The sequence below is a fragment of the Acartia tonsa genome, chromosome 14, assembly GCF_053477335.1.
Source record: "Acartia tonsa isolate MP-2025a chromosome 14, ASM5347733v1, whole genome shotgun sequence".
NCBI lineage: Eukaryota > Metazoa > Arthropoda > Copepoda > Calanoida > Acartiidae > Acartia > Acartia tonsa.
Window position 1 is genome coordinate 8,086,736 of NC_137273.1, and position 17,244 is coordinate 8,103,979.

The following is a 17,244-nucleotide window of genomic DNA, read 5'->3' on the forward strand; positions in this document are numbered from 1 at the left end:
GCTTCTAATCAAAAATGCATTACCAAAACGTACGGTTATTTTACCTATAAATCATACAAACTAAATTTAAAATTTTTAAGAAATGATGATTTAAAATCAAAATGCATTTTCTTTACCACAAAAGTAAAATGAAATCATTGTAAAAATGATAAATAACAAAAAATAAATAAAAAGTACAGGGTGAGTCAGAAAAAACTGAGTTTTCCGATTTTCTGATACAACCAATAGGAATATGGAAAAAACAATTATAGGTTCTTGTTCTCTATAAAAATATACATTAAACATAGAAAAGGTGTTTTTGAAAATCTCTGAAAACAACCGCGCTTTTTAGAGCATAAAGATTTCAAAAAGTGTGTGTGATGACTTTTTCAGCCATTATTTTGTACTTTTTAGGTAGATTTATTTATAATAAAAAATGTCTACCATTCTAAAAAGATAAACAAACATATTTTTTGATTATTAAAATTTTTATTCAATAGATTGTAAATATTTAACATCTTAAAAATACAATTTATTTAAATTAGATTATCACATTATAAATCAAACGTTTTGTTGTAATCAAAGACTATGTTTCAAAGCACTTTCCATCATTATTTAAGCATAGATCTGCACGTTTTCTGATATCTAAAACTGCTCTACGACACATGTCAGGATCCATCTGCCTAACCTCACGTTGAATAGCTGCCTGCAGTTCATCCAGATTGTTAGGTTTAGGATAATAAACCCGAGATTTTAAATAACCCCACAGAAAGAAGTCACAGGGATTTAAATCTGGTGATCTTGGTGGTCATTCTCTTTCAGCTCCCTTGCTTATCAGTCGGCCATCAAACTGGCGGTGAAGATAAGCAATGTTTCTTCTTTCTGTGTGGCATGGAGCCCCGTCCTGTGTCCAGGTAAGGTTGTCTAGGTTGCCACCATTATTTGCCCTGACTTCAGGCAACACATGGTATTGGAGAAGTGACTTATATTTAGCTGCATTCATTGTCTCATTGCGGTAAAATTTGAGACCAAATAAGCCAGATGCTTTGATCACAAAAAAACAAGCAGCTTCTCCGACACAAAATTTTCATGTGCAAGGTCTTCTGGTCGCCCCTTCTCTACTTCAGCATACATTCGCACATTCTGTGAGTTAACATGACCTTTCAAATCAAAACAGGCCTCGTCCGAAAATAGGATATTCTTCATTTCACGCACTCTTTGTCTAGAAACCCAGTTACAAAAGTTGATTCGCCTGGGAAGATCTGTATCCAATAGTCTCTGACGCCTGACAGCCTTGTACGGGTGATATTTTAACTCGGCAGATATTCTACGCCAGCTGGTCTGACTAATACCAAGTTTATTTCGTCGGCCTGAGTTGATTGGTGATTGGTCTCGTCCAATACGGCCTAAATTCTTTGCAGAATCTCTATCCATAATCCTTTTAACCCTGCGCTTATTTCTCTCTGTCACAACCGTGCGTGTGCGGCCACTATGAGTGTTGCCTGGAGAATCTTTACTGTTACAATTGTGCATTGTAAACTTTGACAATTGCTTTTTCATAAGATTTCTCACTGTGTTCTTTGTAGGCAGACGAGACATAGGAAATGCTTCCATATACCGCTGGTTAAGCTCTGGCCAAAATTTTTTTTTTAACACACTTAAATTAGAATAGTCAAGCATAAGTTTAGTCCTTTGTTCAGGAGAAAACTGTGCATGAACCATTGTAATGACTTGATAGCTTTAAGGTATAATTAAAACTAAGGTAAATGAAAATCTATTGTTAAGATTTAACCACCCCATGACCGAAAACCAGCTCATGACCGGAAATATTTCATCTTGTTACCTAAATTTCTCCCCCCTCCCCCCAAATTTTCTCTATATTTGGACTATGACCGGATTTAATCTCCAAAATCTCCGCCCCCTTTTGACAAATTATACTTGTGTGTTATAATTCATCATAATAACTTCATTTAAATAGGGTAGGGCTTCTAACAGGCATTTTTATCTTAAAAATTCAAACCTTTATAACTTTTTTATCTTAAGAGATTTTTTGTCAAATAAAAAGGTTTTTTTTCTTTTTACTATAAGCTACGTTATTATAGAAGATTCTTTTAAACCACATGCATCACAGTCAAGAAATATGAAAAAATGACAAATTGCAGTATTCTAAAAATGCTTTTGTAAGGAGCCAAAAAGCATTTCACCTTTAAAACTCATTAAAGTACTTTTCTTTGACCTTTTTCTAAATAAATATTGAAATTTTAAGATTTTTTTATACAAAATAGATGAGTTATTTTAATTTTTCTTGATCAACATTTTTCACACAAGGCATTTTTTGACACCATACACCTATCATAGAGGCCGCATTTTTAGAGATAATGAAAAACACCTTTTACAAGTTTGATGTGCCTTTGTACAGAGAACAAGGACATATAATTATTTTTTCTGTACTCCTTCTGGTTGTTTCTGAAAATCGGAAAACTCAGTTTTATTTGACTCACTCTGTAGGTAAAATCATTTTAATCTTACTGTAGATCTGACTTAACAACCCTTATATATCAAGTTATCAAGTTTGAACAAACGAAGTTAAATACAAATATAAAGTTTTTTATTTAGAGAAATCATCACAAAATTGTTAGCTTTATTTGTCAACTTTAAATTGATTAGTCATTAGTAGAAAATAATACTAAATAGAGATGTAAATAGGATGTTTGTGTGTCTGTCTGTACCAAAGAATCTTGCTAACCGCTGAACCATTATAGTTTTCCTTTACAATGTAGCTTTTTATAGGTCTTGGGTAGGTTTACAACTATTTTGGGAAAGGGTATCTTTCCAAGAGACACCGCCTCTAGAAAAAAATGTCCACTATGTTTAAAACTTAATTTGAAAATAGGAGGGGTTAGAAACTTAACCCTCCCCTCCTAGAAGAGAAAATGAAGGGGGGAATGGGTTGTCATGGCGATTTGGCGGATTTTCCCAACAAGTGTTAAAAATTGTGTACTCTTTCTTTTCTTTTTACTGAGACAATTAAAGTTTGAGCTGGCATTTAATTGTCAAAGACGTTTCTACAAAGAAAAGCACTAATAGAATTATTTTAATAAATAATAAAAATAATATTCTTATTAATAATTAGGTTTGCCCAAAAAATAAATGAGAGTAACTTTTTGAATAAATAATTACTAAAATTCGCAATTTCTAATTTGTTGAATGTTTACAATGGTTGAACATTTGTAGTCATCTTCTTGCATGATAAGGAAAACTCATTCAAGCTTGTCTTTTAAGAAGTAGACCTTCCCTAAAAGTAAAGTATGTTGGTTTGTCTGTCTGTCTGTCTATCTTGTCGGTAATTTTGTGTGCACTGAGCTATATATCGTAGTCTAAGTGGTTATGATTATAGAGGATAGGTTATATGTAGAATACCTAAACTATTATGATGTTAAATTGTTTTTAGAAAACTTATCAGATTTAACTATGTGTTTAGATGCCCATGGTGTCTGATTTGAGAATGAACTGAATCTCGTCATAATAAAGACTCTTATGTTATGTAAATGACGTAACTTAAAAAAATAGGACGATTAGGGTTTATGTCTTTCCCTGTAGGCAGACATAGCCAATTACCATGTACTACAATTGCAAGAGCTTTAGACAAAGGTAGTGCAATAATCATTATTTCATCGTATCATAAAATGTACAATTATAAGATTAAAACTAGTTTTTTTAGCTGAAGGCACGGTCTAAAAAAACTGGTTTTAATCTTATGATTGTACATTTCTATATTCGTAGAAAGCTGGATGTAATACGATGCTAGACATAGTTTTTCGAATGGATGAGAACCGGTTCCTATCCACCGGATTCGAATGAATACATGAAAAAAGTTTTATTGTCTATTGGGTGAAATATATTAATGCTTGGCCAACAAATAAAAAAATAATACACGCCGCGTCATAACAAAGATTAACTAAAAAAAACACATAAATATTAAAATCCTAAACTATATATACTTGCAGAACATTTTTTACATAAAATAGTCAACAAAATTAGAATTCTCAAGTACACTATTACAACTATAACATACCTGATTGAATCGTTACATACATTGTAAGGGAACTCAAATGCACACAACTTACCTCATATATATAAAAGCTTTACTGCTTATATACAAAATCGTTCTTGTTAGGCAATAAATCTCATTTATCATTATTTTTATTTTCAGTTCGTAAAATTTTATTGTCTTATTTTGTGTTAGTGTGTACGTTTACAAGTAATGATTTTTTTTATTTAATACGTAAAGCTTGTTCTATAATATCTAAATAGCCAATGGTTGTCTCTATATCTATACTAGAGTTGGCTCAATATAACTATATCGCTATTGGCTAGATTTCTATATTTACATAGCTATTTATCTATTTCTCAATAAATCAATTTTCCTCCCCCGCCATTACTATCTAAAAGAAAGAAGCAAATATTTATTAATTTAAATGATTTTAAAAAGATTTTTCAATTATATTTTTTTCACATTACCATCACTAAAGGGTTAATATGATAAAAATTTTAGTTTTAATATTTTAACACAAAGGTAGTGTAGCCACAATCGAATTCTTTTAAAATAGAGTTTTCTTAGATTTACTCTATTATGAACGTATATTTTTAATTTATGATATAAGGATTAAATACTTCAATGTAATTCAAATATCTACATTAAGTGAAAAACTTAATTCATTCCATAAACAAATAGAATAAAGGTCAAATCGCTTTGGTCAATGAGAGTTTAATGAGGATTATTGGAGCACTATGAGTTTTAAACACTTTACTATTGGAAGACTCGAGCTCATTTATAGACGTTTATTTCCTATATAGATCTGTCATGGATCTTGATGCAATAAAGCAGGCTGTTTTGTTAATGTTAAAAATATGAAGATTTAATTAAATAAAAGTAATCGCAAATATACTTAGTAAATAACTTTGGCTTTCTTTCGATGTAAAAAATTAATTTATTTTTATTTCAAATCCTTCAGTACAATATTTGTCAAATAATCATTTTCTTACAAATCACTGTTTTGTATTATAAACTAGCGGCTTCGCCCCTAGCCTCTAGGGGCTTTGCCCAAGAGGTGATAAAAAAAAATTATTGCGAGAGACCATAAAGGACCATGGAAACTCCTTCAAAAAAAAAAAAAAAAAAAAAAAATGGGGGGGGATTTTTTGGTTTTTGGGGGGGTTGGGGGTGTCCCACCCCCCGAGAAAATAGCTTAAAACCACCACAGGACCAATAGGTAGATACCCTGAAGAGTAGAATCCGATCGGTTCAGTGGTTACCGAGATCTTAAGGGACAGACAGACAGACGGACGGACAGACGGTCAGACGGACAGACGGACAGACAGACATCGTTCTACTTTGTATTATAGATATCTTTTATTATATATATATATACCCGCGATTGTGGTTCAACTTGTAGCGCATCCGCTCGTCGCCGGGTATGTGATAGGTTCAAATCTCGGGCTGACACCGCCTGATAACTAAAGACGTTACAAATGGTGCTTTGTCAGGTGCGCAACATAAATAGTAAGAATGATGGAATGCCTTGGCCCATAAACAGGTGCAACTCACCACCATGCACAGTTAGAACTTCTCGGACAAAGGTTGTGCAATTAAAGGGTTGGTTGTCTGATGGATGTTACTTAACCTAATATCCTTGGGTGTATCGCATCCCATTACACGTAGACGATGCTCTGGATTATCTAGATGATCACTTCAAATGAAGGAGAATCCCGCCCTTACGAGGTAATGGTAAAAAACCTCCGTAAATATATAATTGTATATATCTATGACTTAAATTAAAAACTACATTGCTGAGCAAATTTTAGACTTCTACCTATAATATTAATCAATATGTAAAGGTTAAGTTTCTTTTGATGGTATATTTAATTTTTTTTAATTCAAAACTTTGAGAGAAAAGGCTGCGTACTTTGATAATTAACATTATTGTTCACATTTTGATTTAAAACCTTTTTTTACTTTATTTGTACTGTTTATACGCAGATAATTAGTTTAGAGAGGATTCCAATGCCGCAGTATATGACTATGCTATTGTATAACCTGTCTTTACGGCTGTCCCTTTTTTTTTTTTATAAAAGTAAAGGAATATTGCAGATTATTACGACCCTTAAGTCTACTAAAATCTATAGAATTTTTCATATTCTTATCCACAGTAAATTGACACAATTATTTGTCAAATTTTTAGCGTTAATAAAAAATTGGAAATGGAGCATTTTTAGATATTGGGACATCCCACATCTTAATAAATAGCTTAAAACTATCACAAGTTCTGTAGGATACCAAGTTCTAAAGATTCAGATGGATAGACAGACAAACATTATTCTTACTTTGTATTATAGTTGTTTTATGTGCAAACTTCTTCGATAACATTCTTCATTGGAATTTTTGTAATCAAATTTTCAAAGATGCTTAATATTGTTCTGATTCAGGTTTTAGGACATTTATATTATATCTTAATATCTAACTTAACTGTTCCTTTACCGCTTTATTAGCATTGATTTATTTAATCTAATTTAAATTAACAATTCTTGAAAATCTCAAGAAGATGTTTATTTATCTGAAGAAACAGTAAAAAAAACACTATCGAATTGAATTCTATCTATTAAACATGCACGACATTAAAAGACAGATAATGGGGTAATGCCTTGGCCCAAAACAGGTACAATTCTTTACCATGCACAGTTAGGACTTCCAGACAAAGGTCGTGATATAACAGAGTTGGTTGTCTGTTAGGTGTAACTTAACTTAATACCCCGAGTCAGTGTTGCAGAGCCGGAGCCAGAGCCGGGAACCGTGGAGCCGCCATATTTTCTGGAGCCGGAGCCGTAATTTTCGTTAAAAAACGGCTCCGGACTAGATAAATCAAGAGATTTAATAAAAATTATAATTTGGTAACTTCTATTAAGTTTTTCAAGTCCATTTTTAAACTTTTAATACCTTCAAAAGTCAAAAATAGAAGTAGGAAAAAAATATGTCGAGTTTTTTCTTGATTTTAGGTCGGAGCCGGAGCCGCACCACAATCAAACTGTTCCGCAACGCTGCCCCGAGTGTTTGGACAGAAAAGGAGAAATTTGGCTCCCTTTCGTTATCCTAGGTTGCTGGACCTGTCGTTAAAGTGTCATGGATAACGTATGAGCCTGAGGTAATAAATAGGTAATCTACTTAAACAACATCTAAATTGATTTATCTTACATTTTCCTTTTTGAACAAAAGGTTTTTGAAAAGGTTAGAAGATTATTTTAAGACGCAAATAGATGAAAATATACGATTAAGAGGTCAATGTCATTTTAAGATATCTTAATTTTCAGGGAACTTAAGGGATAAGACAATAGTTAATAAACAAAGTGGACTGGCGAAGTTTGGATCCAATCAATTATCGTTTGATAAGAGTAACTAACGTTTTATAAAACTTTGGGTACTATTTAAATCACAACCCAATATCCCCTACCTCCTTTAAATGTTAAAAAACCTGAATCCAAATCTTCGTTATGAAATTAGAAAAAAAACGACAAAAAATTACAGAAAGTCAAAGACAAAATAACCAGTCCATATTTTATCAGCAAATCTTTTTCTGTTTTTCAATTGCTGTATAATAAATTTAAATATGTTTTTTTGTATAGAAATTATTAAAAAACAAAAAAATGTAGCAGTTTCCCTAGGAATACCTAGTTGATCAACGATCACCCCCCCCCCATATTTTCCAAAAAATCTAAGGAAAATGAAATGTGTTAGGTTTTTTTCTTGTATAAATTGTTACCTATGGGCTATGTTATTTTAACCTATACTGGGTAGATGTTGTCTCGCAAGGCTTGGAAACCGCAGGTACAGGTCCCGCAAGCTTTGGACCCCCCGTAGTGATGAGGGTTTTAGTATAAAATTACCCTTCCATTTTTTCAATTAATCTTAAAATATTGGAGTTAGGATTACTGTGCTCGCTGTGCACTTTGAGGGAAAGCACCAAATCATTTATTTTATTTTGTGTAGTGATTTTGCAATACATTTTAAAACTTTTTTGCTAATTGATAGGCACATTAAGTTTAATCCCCACTTACTTTAATCCCCCCCCCCCCACCCCATCCCTCTTAAACTCCTAGAAATGCGCCCTTCTTCTTAATGTTATCCTCTTTAGCACGGGCCCCTTTTTTTCGCCCCACAATTTCTATCCATCTCTTTTTTTTATGAAAGACAAAAAGTTTTGAATGTAATTGTGTGGGCAACCAGTTGAGATGCATACTTGACTTGAAGAACAGTGGACTAGAGCAGAGAGTGAAAATACTAAGTGAGCATTTCAATTGTTTTTATGTTCATTAAAGAGAATATTTTTTTTATTTCTACAAGATGGTTGAAAACTATTTTTCCAAAATTGATCATTTATAGCTTCGTATTATGGACATATAATAAAAATACAGCTTTACTTTCTGTTTTATTAAACCTGGGGGTCTGTTCTCCATCTATAATACAAAGTAGAACTATGCCAGTCTGTCTATTTGTTTGTACCGAAGGATCTCGCTAACCGCTAAAACGATCGAGTTCACCTAAACAGGGTAGCTTCTTATAGGTCCCGGGAAGGTTTATAATTATTTTGGGGCAGGGTACCACCACCATCCCTCGAAAAAAAATTAAATCTAAAATAAAAAATGGGGTAGGGATGGAGGGGAATCCCCCCCCCCCCAAAAAAAAAATTATTTAAAAAAAATATTGATCTAAAAAATTGGTTTTTGGATGTTACTCCCCCCTCCTTAAGTGCCCCTAGAGGCTTCTAGGGGGCGAAGACGCTTGTGTTCAATAAAATAGGGATTTAATATCTAAACTGACGTCTTGTTTTTAGTTTTAAGTCATAGGCCTGAAGCACTTTATATTGCCTTTAAAAAAGGGGATAAATTTAAAACTTTTGGCCAAAGTATCCGAATGACATCATATTAGAAATTATTCTAATATGACGTCATTAGGGATATTTTCGACCAGAAGTTTTAAAATTTATTTCCTTTTTATGGCACTATAATGAGCTTCCATAGGCCTTTATGTAGTTTAAATATAAATCTTAGCTAAATGGGAACATTTAAAGAGTTATTACACTTTGGTCAACTCAAAGTCCATGAAAATATTTGACTGTTTAATTATTTGTTTAATCTATTTACTTTAGTCCATTATTTGTTTGTTTAATCTTGAATTTTCAATAAGTAGAATAGGGATAAGACAATTGATATTAGAAAGTTCTTTTTATAAATTGTTAGGTAAAATGTGTTTGTAGATTTATTAATGCATAATTTTCCATAATAAAAGTTTAAATTTGGCCAAAAAAATATCATCAATACGAACAGCTTATTATCTTTCAAATTTATTATACCCAATGTAAATATATACAAGTAACCTATATCTACCATACACTCCTTTTCTAATAATGACAACATAACTGTAATATTATGTTGATATAACAACAACACTTAGTTTAATATGATAATGGTTTCACGGTCTTAACTTTGGACAATAAATATACAAGATCTAGATACATACTCTTTAAATCAGCCAATAGGAAAACAATGTAGTAAAATCCTGCCATATCATTGGTTAGAAAGTGTAAATATTTTTACAGGAAATGGCAGTTAGTTTCTTTTATATTCGCATAATAAGTGATCTAAAAGAGATTTTTTATGACATAGCTTTGCTTGTTTAAATTACACAGTGTAAAAATTTCTTTGTTCGCATGATATGAAATAAATGATAAAACATGTATAAAAAGTCAGCTATAAATAGTAGAATTTATTTTGAAAAAGTTATCTTTCGGGAAATTATATCGTCGCTAGTATTACTAGAATCAATTGTATACAACTATAAATAAGCAAAAGGAGTCGTCTGCTCTGAATCCATTTTTAAGTTTGACAAATTACCGTGTCAGATTGACCATCTATATATTTCATATTTGTTTTTAAAAGCGAAGCTTTTCTATTTTTAGGGTCGGTTCGTCCGTACGACCGTGACGGATAGCTTTTTTCGTTAATTTCAGCATGTTAGAATTGTCCTATCGATTTCAACTTTTCATTGTGGTTCCTAGTTTGGTACGATTTAGAAAGCGTAGCAACTCTATAATCGTTACCAGAATGTCCGTACGTCCATACATGTTGATTTTTTCACTTTTTAACAACAAATCTTTATATGATCTAATTATCTGATTGATCTGATTTTTGGTATACTGATTCCTGGGATAACAAAGTACTATATTATAAGCAAAACAACGCTATAATCAAGTCCTAAAATGTGAGTATGTCCATAAACATTATCCTGTATCAAGCAGATTTTCAACAAATTTACTTACAATTTTGCTTCGACTCTTATACATTTATATTCTGCTTATTCAGTTCTGTCACTCTACAATTGTTAAAGTCCGTTTGTCTTACCAGTTCAGAGCTTTGCTTTTATGGATGATGTCATCCTTGTTTGGACTGTTATTTGCTTAACCATTGCATAAGTAAACACACAAACAAATTTGTACTTGCTTGCTAATGCAAAAGTAAATAAATTTGATAGTCTGCTTAAATCTTGGATAAAATGAAAGGACAATAGGAGTGAAAATTAAATTACATTACATTTTCCCAACACCATTTACAGGCATACATAAATCTATACAAAAATGTTTTATGATGATAGAACGATTTAAATTAAATCCCTTTATTTCTTTAGCTTCAAGTTATTTTTATTTTAAACAAGGATGACAACATTCATAAAAGCGAAGCACTGAAACGGTAGGACAAACGGACATTAACACTTGTATAGTGTCAGAACTGAATAATCAGAATATAAATGTATAAGAGTCGATGCAAAATTGTAAGTAAATTTGTTGAAAAACTGCTTGATACAGAATGATGTATATGGACATACTTACATTTTTAGGACTTAATTATAGAGTTGCTTCGCTTATAATATTGTACTTTGTTGTCTCAGGAATCAGTATACCAAAAATCAGATCAATCGGATAATTAGATCATATAAAAATTTGTTGTTAAAAAAGTAAAAAAATCAACATGTTTAAAATGGACGTACGGACATTTTGGTATTAATTATAGAGTTGCTACGCTTTCTAAATCGTATCTAACTACTGCAGGAATCACCATGCAAAGTTTGAAATCGATAAGACAATTCTAACATGCCTAAATTAACGAAAAAAGCTATCCGTGACGGACGGACGTACGGAGTGACGGACGGACGGACGGACCGACCCTAATTATAGAAAAGCTTCGCTTTTAAAAAGATTTAACCTATCTATTGCTATATTTCTAACTAGCAATTTCCGAGATCTTAAGGTTCAGACAAAAAATCTTACTACTTTATATTATAGGATTAGATTTAATGCAAATAAATGTACTGTTTTCTCTAACTCTTTAGTAAAAATACTTTAAGAAAATGACCTCTTTCTCATTTCTCGTTTGTATCTCCAACCTTTTCAGACTTCAACATGGTGTTTTACCAATCTTACATTTCAATTTTATAAGCTGAAGAAACTGTATACATGTCCAGTAAGATATAGTAAACTGCTAAACCAATTGTTCAACACTTTTTTTTGGATGATATGTAATATTCTAAGGCAGGTTTTAGGTTATTTTACACGGAAGGAAACGTTACCACAAGGATTTTAAGGGATAAGCCAATATACAATACTGTGATGTATATTCTCAATGATGATAAACAAAACTATTCCTTCTTTAGATAAAATCATAGGTCGAAAATGTAAGACACTTCTAGTTTGCAACTAAGCACTTAAAATACAGAAAAGTACCATAAGTTAATTAATCAACAAATATCATAACTCTTCGGTTATTAAACTTTGGGTAACAGTGTAATTTAAAAGCCAAAGTCCACTCCCTGCATGGGCACATATTAAGCTATTTCCAAAACTTTTGATTAAACGAATGAATACCCTTATTTGGAAGACACTTAAAGCACACATAACCCCACTTACTCACACACATACATATATATATTTATATATATATGTCATTAGCTTTTGAACAAAACAGCTAAATGATTTATAGAGGTTTTTAGTTATATGTCCCATACATCTTATAGTACAGCTGGCAAGAAAAGATGGTATGAAAATTAAGAGCCTAATAATATTTCCTAAGTCATCCAAATAATAAAGTAACAAGATGTTTGTCTGTCTTTACTGAATGATCTCGCTAACATCTGAACGAAATTGGGTTACCGAATTTAACTTCCCCGTCCTCAAATGCCCCTAGAGCCCTAAAGTAAAGTAAAGGATTCAAATTTACTAAGATCTTGTAAACAGCTAGATCATGTTTTAATTTTTAAGAAAGTCCATATCGGTTCAGGACAGGTTATGGATATTTGGATCATGGTTACCCCATGCCTCATTAGCCGAGAGAAAATAATTTCCTCCCAGAGAAATTAAAAAAAAAATAAGTATGGTCTAGACAGTGCATCAACCCCCTCCCCTTATACAGTTATAATCTTGTTATCGCTTTGCTACTTAAAGACAAAATTTGTGTGTTTGTTGAAACGTCACTTAGTTTTCCAACCAAATGGTACCATATCAGGAATATTAAAGGATCAGACAATGCACTATAAATTGATATACACTTTAATTATAATGCATAAAATAACCACTTTTACAGATTAAAATTATTGCTAGTGTTTAAGAACTTATTAATACTTAATAAAAAAGTGTATGATTCATCAAATAAGAGAATAAGTTTATAAAACAGTATAATTTTGAGCCTAAAACCCCCTTCTTCCCTGAATGGTGCCATATACTCATTTTATTTTACATAGTGGACCTTGTGGTGGTCAGTCCAGTTATACAGTTACAACTGATACCATCTACACAGAGATAGTTGCAAGTCTAATTTAGAATAAAGAAGTCTTTAAAAGCGAAGATTTTCTTATAATCAGAGTGGGTCCGTCCGCAACGGATAGCACTTAAGGAATGTAAGAATTGTCCGAACGATTTAAAACTAGCAACCCTATAATCACTACCAGAACTGCCCATACGTCAAATTTAAACAGGTTGATTTTTACTTTTTGACATTTTTATGTGATATAATTATCCTTTTCATCTGATTTTATATTCAAATACTAAAAATCTAAGTATATCCTTAAACCGTATCCTATATTTTTTGCAACAAATTTAATTACAATTTTGTTTAGACTAATGTAATAAGTATATTTTTCTTTTTCAGTTCTGACACTCCACAAGTGTTAATGTTTGTTTGTCCTTCGGTTTTATAGATGTTGTTATCCTTGTGTTAGAGTATTTTTTATGGAAATTTAAAAAAAAAATTAACCTTAATATAGGTAAAAACATAACTGCTATTTTAATAATAAATACATGTTTCAAGCCTCTTCCAGGAGCTCTTAGACTGCGGGGCACCAGCCTTGCAGGGTTCTCCTTGCCTAACCTAAGTTTGGAGAAATTATTCATAAGAATCCCATCAAAATTAGAATAATGTTATCTTTCTTTCAATAAAATCAAATTTAAAAAAAATAACCTAAATTTTTGAGTAAGATTAAAAGGTTAATGAACAGTCCTTTCATAATTAACTAAATCAAAACGAGAAGAAAACTAGAAAACAAATATAAAATAAAGCATATCCTTTTAACTACAAATCTTATAAATGAAAAAGAAATATGAAAATATTTCTATTTAACCATATAATCAGTATCATAGTGTAAATGAATTTAAAAGAACATTGCCGAACTAGAACATTGTACAATGCATATATAACAGGCACCAAGCAATAAGTAAAGAGAAAAGATAAAACCTAACTCTGTGGGGCTTTTATTTTGCTTTGGTTGACCTAGTCTGAATGTTAATGTCCTCGGCCTAGTAGAGTGTTTAAAAACTAAAAATAAAAAAAATATACATTAGATTTGAACCAACAGGCCCAACCTCATAACAAGTTTAATTCCAAAATTTTTTAAAAGTATTACTCTCTCTCCCCAAAATAGCTGAAAGCCAGCAAAATCAAGCTCCTACTGCATACAACTCAAGTGAATTTTTGACACTTTACATGAAAAACTCCAAACTCAAATTCCCACACCTATTCCCCCTCTCAAAAATAGATCTAATGTCATTCATCTGTATGTGTTATTCTATCTATTCCTATTCAGGATTGACAGCAGGGATTGAATATGCTCATATTTTACAAATTTCCATCAAGTTTCATTAAGATTTATCTATTGATTGCGGTGCTAGATAGATTTCTAGATTTTTAAGCTTTAAAGGTTGCGTGATTTTAAAAATTTCGTGATTTCTCTATTTTATCAAGTTTAATGATTTTTGTATGACACTGCTCTATAGTACATTTTTTCCAGATATCATAATTTTTGAGCTTCCCTTATAAAGCTTATGTAGATTAAAAATATTTTTTTTTTCTTTGTGACTCTCATAGCTATGATTTTTAAAACTTACCAATGCATTTACCCATTGATTGATAAAATCTCACTCAAAGAAAAATGGCTGGCAGGAAAAGAGAAAGAGAGAGAGGAGGGAGTGAAAGAGAGAAAGAAAGCGAGGGAGGAGAATGAGAGAGAGAAGAGAGCGTTCCGCTAGATGGAATAAATTTTTTAGTTTAATTAAGCTCTTCATTGCGAAAGCAAATAATAATTGTTTGGGATCTACTGCAGTTCACGGTAAAATATTGCTGGTAAGCAATATTTCCAAACATCTATGAACTTTAAAGGCTCCTATCTGCCAAACGGCTGAACGTACAGATCATACCTGCACACCATTTTAAGCGACATAAGAAGGCCTACAAATAATCTGGAATAGCCAAGATCAAATTATGCACAGGGAAAGCTTCACTGAAGAAAAAACGCGAAAAATAGGTCTTTTTCGCGCATTTCTCTGCACTGCGAGATAATTATGCATTATTTATTTATGTCTATTCCAGATTATTTGTAGGCCTTCTTATGCCGTTTCAAACAGTGTGCGGGCATGATCTGTACGTTCAGCCGTTTAGCAGCTAGCAGCCTTTAAAATTCATAGATTTTTTTTGGAAATATTGCTTACCAGCAATATTTTACCGTGAACTGCAGTAGATCCATTGTTTGTTAAGAAGCTCTAAAGTTTCTATATGATTATAGTTTACTTATTTTTTTTAATAGCGAAGCTTTTCTAATTTTCGGGTTAGTCCGTAACGGTGCTCTTACTGTTCAGCTATATAGATAGGTTCGTACGGTCATTTTAAATATGATGAATTTTGCCTTCTTAATAACAATATTTTAAATATATAATTCATATTTAATTGATTTTGAATTTCTAGGATTAAAAATTATTTGTTTAATAGTAATTTTAAAAAAAAGTGTTACCATAACATAATGTACTGATGCGAATATGTCTGTTTGTCTGTCCATTCAGATTTCGCTTACCTATTACCTAATCAGGTGTCAAGGTGTTGATGGTGACCCGTCCCCCCTTTCTATCCTGTTGGCTTACATAAGCTATACCTAGAGGCCTCTCGTGGCGATACCGCGAGTGTAACCAAGAAATTCCTAAGTACTTTAAAGCCAAAAATTGATTATTTGAACAGTGGACGACCCTTAACTCCTATCACACCCTTTAAAATATGAGGGAGGTTTTATATGATTGTGATTTACATTGGCTCCGAAGTTTTAGGAACATGTTCTCTTGTTCGTTGGTTAAAAAATTTGGACTTTTCTTGTTTTAAGCTTAAGATTACTACTGAACTAATTTATTTCTCCTAATAGGAAAGCTTCACATAGGCCTTGAGTTGTTTTAGGCTGTTTTATTTAAAGTCTAAGTCATTGGATGGTTTTACGCTTTTTAAAAAATCTTTGAATACAGATCCTTTAGATGTAGGTTCTAGTAAATTAATACTAAATTGGTTTCATCAAACAAGCCGTGTCTAAATTTATCAACCATTGGTTTTAATCCACAGAATGATAATTTTGTTTTCTATGGTATTTTTCTTTAAGGATATGGAATCATTGTATTCTAATCTTCTCCTTTTCAATCATACTTAACTAAACCTAAAATACAAATGCACATTTATTTTGGATAAGTATTCGCTTGTAAATTTAAAGATTTAGCCAGTTTTGCCTGTAACATGATTTGACTTTTAAATTAATGTGAATTTGCCATTAAAAAGTGGAAAAACTTCTTTCTTCAACCAATTTCTAAGAATTTATAATTAAATTGAGTTATAAAATAAAGAAAAAGTACAGAAAATGATTATTAAAAGTATAAATTTTGTTATGAAAGTTATTCTTTTAAATCAAAACTATTTTTAAGGATATTAATGGAGAAGATATCAGAACACAATTTGATGTACATTTCCAATGATAATAAACGAAATAACCCCTACTGCATATTTTATTTATAGGTTAAAAAGTTTGGACAGTAATTGTTAAAACTGGCGAATGAATTTTTAATATAAGTAACCAAATATTTGAAGCCAAAGAAAAGTGTTTGTAAAAACTTTGGGTACTACGCGAGTATGATTTACTTTCCAATTTACCCCCAACTGCCTTCCTTGCTTATTTTGATTTATAAGCTTCAAAAATTTGATGTTTCCAATCGATTTAATTGGTAAACTTTCATTTGAATATGGTATTTTTTGCCTTATACGCACATGGGATTTCCAAAAGCCTAAATTTCATGGACATTCTAATATGTACATTTCATGTTTGTTCTATTCATTTTCTGTCAATGCTTTTAAAATGTTTATTTTAAACATAAATAGTAGTTTTACAAAAAGTGGCTGTTCTTAAATGTCGTTGAATTTATGCTTATTGATTAAAAATATTGAATTTAAGTAGCATATTGGTTGAATAGATATTTTTCATAATTATGATTTTTTTTATTTTTCATTAAAACTTCTTTGTTTTGTACATGCCGTTAATTTTATTATGGACTTGTTTGTTCTTGTTTAATTATCATGACATTTTGAAATGTGTAATTTTTATCTGGTAGTGAGTGGATTTTTATGACAATTCACCGTTTTTTCTTTGTTTTCTTGTTCAAAACGAATAAATTAATTAACTTGTTAATTTTTCAGACAAAAATGTTGCGGTTTCTTTCAGGCGAGACACACATACAATAGAAATATAAAAAATACATTTTAGTAGCGAAGCTACTTTTTATTTAGAAATGTCCGTTTAGGAGGAAACGTGATTAATATTATCTCGACTTCTTATGCAGATTTTATCTATAATTTACTTGGTATGTCGGTCTG